This window comes from Lolium perenne, chromosome 2 (assembly GCF_019359855.2).
Source record: "Lolium perenne isolate Kyuss_39 chromosome 2, Kyuss_2.0, whole genome shotgun sequence".
In the NCBI taxonomy this organism is placed as follows: domain Eukaryota; kingdom Viridiplantae; phylum Streptophyta; class Magnoliopsida; order Poales; family Poaceae; genus Lolium; species Lolium perenne.
In genome coordinates, this window is record NC_067245.2 from 101,206,474 (window position 1) to 101,214,438 (window position 7,965).

Consider the following 7,965-nt stretch of genomic DNA (forward strand, 5'->3'; position numbering starts at 1 on the left):
GGCTGGGGTTTGGGTTTGGGTTGCTGTGAAGAGGAAAGAGAGAAGGAGGGCCAGGGAGAGGGAGAAAAGGATTGGAGAGAGGGGCAGGGCGTCGGGGCGCGCGTGAGGAAGGTCCAGGGCGTCCTCCTCGCCCAGGCGGCGAGCAGGAGGTGGCCGGCATCGGCCTCTGTCGGCAGGGCACGCAGGTGCCTGCCTGGCAGAGGTAGAAGACAACGGGCATTTTTCAAATACCCCCCTGGTTTTGCAGATTTTCCAGAAAACTTCAAAACAGGGACAAATCCAATTGTATTTTGCTATTTGGCAACCTTTTGAAGATTTGAAATAACAAAAACGCTTTAGGAAAATATTTAGGGGCCTGCCCAATAATATTTGAGGATCCACATGTTTAAGTTTTTGAAGTTTGAAACATTTGAACACATTTTAAATAGAGCAAGACTTGCATAAACCTAGGGATTCCACTTTGATTTATTTGCAAATTTTTCTTAATGCAAATTATATGATGCTCATGATGCACAAAACAACTCCTAATTTTGTTTAGCAAAACAGGGATGTTACAGGTAGATTTTAGAAAGGGATGTGCATTGCATAGTAAATTCTGGGGAAATTTCGCGCTTTTAAACAAAAACTGCATCGAAGGGGGACAAGTTTCTCTCTCGACACCTTACAGGGTTAGGGTTTCGAGAGTGCGATAAACTTGCATCTCACTTCACTAGTTTAGGGTTTTGAGAAGAGAGGGGAGAGTTTGCATGATTGAAATCTAACTAAAGTGACATGGTTGAATTCAAACCAATGATGAATTTGAATTCCAAATTCAAACATTAAATAATTACCCTAAATAATTCAATTGTGAGGAAATTCATTAAGTAAATTATAAATAATAAATAATATGAGCAATTAAAGTAAAGTAAAGCTCATTAGAGAAAAACCTTGAGCTTTATTGATCATCACACAAATTACATTGTCTTTACAATATTCATAAGAGAAAATAAATGAATTACAACACATTACAAGAATTGGTGAAATTAAAAAAAATAAAAGAGAATAAAAAGAAAAGTACAAGTAATGACCCTAGTCTAAATACTACAAGATCATCTTCACTTGATCTTGGATGTGATGAACTCCATGTCCATTGTTGATCAATTGATGATTCCCTGCACAAAATCACAACAAAAAAGAAGTTATGCCAAGTGGCAGGTTAGAAATCAAATGATAATAGGGAATGATCAGATAGGACCAAAGTGGCCGAGCTGATCCATGCCACAGCCAAGTTCCAGGTCCAGGTGCACAGCACATGCCTACACACACACACAGCCTGCTCACAGGGCTGTGTGCATGCAGCACACACACACAGTGAGTCACCAAAGTGACAAGAAAGAGCTGTCGACCAAGGAGAGCAAGTGAGCACCATATATAACCTTTTCAGAGCCAAACCCTAGCCATTTGCTTCATCCATCGACAGGCAGCAGTGGTAAGTCACCAAGAACACCAAGAACAGCTAGAACAAAAAGAACAGCCAGTGCTATTCAATCTGTTCAACCTCACCACTGAAACCAAATCAAGATCACCAGGAGGAGCAGGGCAAGTAAACCAACCACAAGCTCATCACAGAAGCAAAACCTCTACATCAACAAATCATCTAGGAGCTGGAGTGAGGTATAAACAAGATCAACCTGAGCAAAACTCTGTTTTGCTCATAAATAAGCATACACTTGCATCACAGAAGCAAAGTGGGTATGAAACCCTGTTTGCATCATCATCTGGCTACTAAGCCTTTTGGTGCAAGCAAATTAGAGAACAGACAGTGGGAGATTTCCAAGGGGAACATTGGCATGTCAACAAGATGACATACCAGAGAAATCCAACCTGGATTAATCCCTAACTAGCCATTCCAAAATCATCCAGCACCTAAAGCCAAGCAAGCCATCAGATATTAGACAGATCCTGTCTATTTTTATTGTCAACAGTAAAGGTACTGGAAAACCAACATGGTTACTTCCAGTGAGAGATCCACCAAATCACAGCCAGCCAACAAATAGGGGAGCTACCCTAGGGCAGCACAAGCCTACTGCCAGGGTCACCTCAAACCCTAGATCAACCACACCAACAAGCCAAATACATATATAATCACCCTGGTTGGGTTCAAATGAGGGCTAGGGTTCCCAATCACTGTGGGCATCCATCTAGCCTAATCCAACCAACTGTGATGATCATCACTGTATAGTTCACATCAATTATCCACTGAATTAATTAAAGCAACATAGATAATTGAGATTAACAAGTAAATCATAAAACAGAACCATGCTAATGATCCAATGGATCACTACAAGTGTCAGCAGATGCTTGAGCAAGCACTTGCACTAATCTGTGCCACACACATACATAGAATCAAGTAACAGCATGGCACAGGCAACAATTACATCATATACTGACCAACAGTTAATGAGCACATGAACACCAGAGCCTACCATAGCATGCTAAAGCATGCTAGAGCATCACTAAGCAATAGAGCATAAGCCAAGCATTTAATTGGCCACAGATAATCAACAAGTGCTTCACAGGCAACCAAATAGATAATTCAATAATTGTATCCAAAAGCACATCCAAGGCAGGATGAACCCTAGATCAAGATAAATAAGTAAAGCACTTGGTGCTCATCACTGAATCATGCAGTTAACCAGCAGTAATGCTCAATCAAGCTTACACATGATATTGAGCACAAGGGACAGCATCTCAGTGCCCTGGAACTTGCAAATTGCAAGGATTACACTTGGTAATCAAGCCAGGGCAGTCAAATTGAATACACAGGAATTTCTAGCCAGTATAGTAAATAGAACAGAGGCACATGGAAGGTTCCAAGCCAGATATGCAAGATTCAGCAAGCATATGGCTCGGGAAAATGCACAGAACAGTGCATAATCAAGATAACAAGAATTAAGCCCAGCTAATAGGCAGAATAGAGCAGCACCGTAGCTAGGATTCATGGCAGTAGCTCTAACAGCAGCAGCACACGCCACACAACAAGCTAGGCGCAACAGAGCAGCAGCAACAGCACGGCAGGCCCTCCATTGGGAGGAAAGCATTGGCTAGAGCTACTGAGAGAGGAAGAAGAACAGGCACACAGGGGAGAAGAAGAGGTGGAGGACGTACCAGGATCGAGCAGGCCAACCACCATGGCGGCCATGGCGGCACACGCTACGGCGCGGCGGCACCAGGCCAAGCCAGGCCATGGCGGCACCACAGCACCACCCCATCGTGGCGGCCACAGCACCATCTCGCCCGGGGCTTGGGGAACCACGGGATCAAGCGGATCCCGAACCCTAGGCATGGCGGCGAGGGTCGCTGGCGAGCGAGGGACGGCGTCAGCTCCAAATCGACGCGGAGAGAACGAATCGCCATCGTCTGGCAGTTCGATTGCGCCCCATGGCGTAGGCCATGGCGGCCAGAGACCGCCGGAATCGGCCGGCGACGGTACGCGCGACGCAGGCTTTTCCAAATTTCATTAAAAAAACAGAAATTTGGAAATTCAATAGAAATTGATAAAAGCTCTAAAAAAATAATTAAAAATATGAAAATAGATCAGCATAAAATTCTCTATTTCAATAAAATATCAAAGAGATTTTTTGAAGACAATTAAGAATAAGTCCTATTTTGATGATTTAAATAATCATTTAAATCACACACCTAATTCTTTTTAATGAAAATAAGTCCATTAATGTATTGGGACTTTAAAAAACACCTTGACAACATTTCAAGGTTATATTTTACTTTAAATCAAGTATCCTCAAATTATTCTTAGTATTAACCTCTTACATGAAATAATAACAACACCGGAAGGGGGGAACAAACCCTAAAAATGGAATCATGCATAACTGCTTCTTTAACCATTGCCCTTATCGGACAATGATGCTATTTTTCAGAGACAGAGGACAAGGGTCAGTCCACACCTTCCAACTGCAAAACTTTTGTGTTGTTCTGCAAGTTCATCACTTGCTCATATCATTTGAGTATTTTTATCAAATTACTTGCAAAGTACTATGGTTATCACTATTGCACAAAAATCAAAACCACTACTTTCATAACTATGAATATGACTATGTGGTGGGCAATGGAACCATGGATTGTGTTGATATGGTGGAGGTTCCATTGCACGGGTTTATATCCATCTAGGATTAAACAATAAATGTCGCCAGTGATTCTTGTGCCGTAATACCCGTGTTAACCATAAGATCCGGAGTGGGACGGAGTAGTCAAAAGTGTTTCCACCTCTCGTTCATCAACGGATGCGCTTTATTACCGTAGACACTTGTATCTGTCGGCAGCAAGCGGTAGGCTGGGGAAGCCTTAAGTCCCCACGGCACAGTCCGTAGACACTTGTCGTTCGAAGAACAAGCGGTAGGCTGGGGAAGCCTTAAGTCCCCACGGTATTGCGATCTATGATGGGTTGCAGCCACCGGCGTAGGAGTGTATGGTAGAGCCCAGCACTGTTGTCGTGGTCGGGGTCCACCCTGAAATTACGGGAATAATGGGACCGACGTGGACCCAGGGTCGGCGCATGCAACAAAGGGTGGGTGTTCGAGGTAGCGGAGGAACATGATTGGCTAGACCTTATACCGGGCCTCACACCTAAGGAAGTGTGAACGGGAAAGCTGCCCGGTTGGCACCAAGGATAAGATCTCTTATGGGTAAAGCAACACACCTCTGCAGAGTGTAAAGAACTGTGACCTGTCACTCCCTGTTCCGGGATTGAGGAACTGCGAACGCGGCCGGAAAGGAGCTCCATGAAGTTCTAGTAAACCGGTGAAGGCTGACGGACATAGCTCTTTGAAATAAAAGCAATCTCTTGAAGAAATGTTTAACAAAACTTGCATTGGTATTAGACTTTCTGGTCTAATATCGTAGTTAGTGCATTAAACACCTCTTATCTATAATGAACTTGTTGAGTACGCTCGTACTCATACCACTCTTAAATCCCATGCTTAGATTGTCTGAACCGTCTGGAGGAGGACTATGACAACAATGAAGGAGCCGAGATTATCGGCTATGATGAACCTGACCTCTCAGGAGGAGTTGAAGGCGTAGACTATCTCATAGTCTACGGAACCGGGGAGGCTTCCGGTGGAGATCAAGCCTAGAAGAACCTAGTAGTAGTTGTAGCCGAGCAGCACGAACTCTTTATATTTAGCTGCTCGAGGAAATAAATGTATCACTTAATGAGACTTATATATTGTAAACTAAGTTGGGTTCGCCTCGAACCCAGGAGTATTCCTCTTAGGACCCAAGAGGAGCTCCGTGACGACATGTGTATGTTAATTGTAATAATATGTGAATGAGTTATGGACCTTGCTATGTTCTGTTGTACTACTCTGAGGGATGTAATATTTGCGGAATGGTACTTCGCGAATGTTATATCAACGACTGGCATACTACAACATGCAGTGGTATGCAGGGTCACCACAGCAAGCCCATGCGACGCCGGCCGCCATGCTCCACCGCCAGATGCGTGAAGCAACGGAGGAGAAGCGGGCACGGAAGCAGGCGGCAATGGCGAAGAACAACGATGAGGCAGGGCCGTCGAGCGCCCCTACCGACGGCCAGTAGACCAGGATTAAGTTTATGTTTAGTTATGTTTAAATTCGAGCTACTTTGGTATAAATTTCGTATGAATTTGGGTTTTTAGATGTTAATTTAAATTTTAAAATCTATCGGGGCTGCCGTTTTGGGGCCGCCGGTGTGGGAGCAGCGTCCCCAAATAGAGGATGCTGTGCCGGTGGAGATGCTCTTATAGATAGATAATGATCATGGTAACAGAAAAAATCGTCAACGTGATGATGATCTGATGTTGCACTCGACCTTGAACATAAGTACTAGTACGGTCTCACAATTTTTTTAATCATTATACTTTGCAACATTTAGCAGATGCGCCAAATTCAGACATAGATCATGATCATGGTAACAAATTTTTAGCATGATGATGATTTGATGTTGCACTCGGGCTTGAACAGAAGTACTAGTACGGTCACTCAAAATTTTAGCATTATACTTTGCAATGGATGCATCAATTTCAGATATAGATCATGATCAGGGTAACAAATTTTCAACGTGATGATGTTTTGATGTTGCACTCGGCCTTGAACTGAAATACTAGTACGGTCTCACAATTTTTTATCACTATAATTTGCAAGATCTAGCGGATGAGCCAATTTCAGAGATAGATGATGATCATGGTAGTAACCAGTATTTAATGTGATGATGATTTGATTTTGCACTCGGCCTTGAACAGAGGTACTAGTACGGTCTCACATTTTTTAATCATTATAGTTGGACCTTAGCCAAATTCAAAATCTCATAGCGGCAAAACTTCCCGCCCACAAAATACAAAAATTTGACACGCTTCCAAATTCCCATTCTACCCCTGCGGAGATGACAGAAAGGTCGGTTGGTGGGGGGAGCGGGGTATGCCCGTCATTTTTTGGATCACCACCTCCCTAGCCCGGAAACCCTCCCAGAAAAAATTCATTTCCCTCAGACCACCCACCGGAACTTCCCAAGTCCCTCTCTCCCACCTCCACGACCACCGCACCTAACATCCCCGCCGGACTTCCCTGGCCTACCCGAGCCCTCGCGATCCTCGTCATCCGGCTGCCTGCCGGAGCCGCTTCATCGACGCCGTCATCAACCGGACCGGATCATCCCCGCCGTACCTCGAAACCATATGCTCATCCAGCAGTCTACCGCAGTCGCTTCAGCTTAGCCGCTTCGCCGGATCCGTCTTCCACCGCATCGGATCTTGCTCACCGATACCGCTGTGCATGAACCGGATCTGCTTCACCGGCGCCGTGCATGATCTAAACTCTTCTACTGTCGCTTTTCTATTGCTTGCCTGCAAGTTCTTGTTTAATCTTGGGGGAACCTGTTTGTGCTAACGACGCGCCGTTACTTTTTTGCAGATGAGATGAGTAACCATGAAGTGTAATGGCCGTCTCTCCAACCCCAAGTAGCACATGTAGCGTACTTCATCACCGGATCTATCAACCCTGTGAAGATCTGTTGTGACTCCCACGTAGTGCTTCTCCTAATGTAAGTCCCTTGTTTTAGCGCCATGTTCGGGTTCGTATGCTTGTTTGTCTGAAGCTCTTTTAGTTCATTCCTAGCTATGACCGTAACACGTTGCTATTTTCTACTTCATTGCTAACTTTAAGCGATTGAACATTTTGGTTTGCATTCCCTGCTCTGTAGATGTAGCCATCATAACTTCTATTTTGCGCAGTCGTTGTTACAAAAATTATAGGTATTATAGTAACATCCTGCTATTATTTAGTTCATGGCCAATTTTAAGTAATTGCACATGTTGGTTCGCATTCCCTGCTCTATAGCTTTTGGCATCGTAACTTCTATATTTGGTTTACATTCCCTGCTCTGTAGATCTAGCCATCATAACTTTATCTTGCTCAGTCGTTGTTACAAAAATTATGGCCTGCTACTATGTTGTTTGTGCCAATTTTTTACTCCATGAACATGTTGGCTTGCATTCCCTGTACTACAGGTGATGCCATTGTTTTGTATCTAGTTCATTGTAAGCTAACAAAGTAAGGACTTAGTTTGGCATGCTATCACTCTCTATCTAGCCTGTAGTACAAATAAACTTGTCATACTACTAGATAATAATTTTGCGTGCCATCTTGTTCTTCAAAAGCTGCATTATTGACTTGTTTCTCAGACTTGGCATGACGCTCACATATGGAAAGCTGAACATATTGGTTTGCATTCCCTCTTATACAAGTTCACAGGTGATCCCACTATATTCTGTATCTGTTCCATCCTAAGCTCCAGCATTAACTATCCTCTATGTGTTGCTCATTACAAGTTTATATCCCGAAACATCTTGATTTGCATCCCCTTCACTATAAGTTCAGGAGTATTATTTAGTTCACGGCCAAAATGAAGTAATTGCACTTGGCACATGTT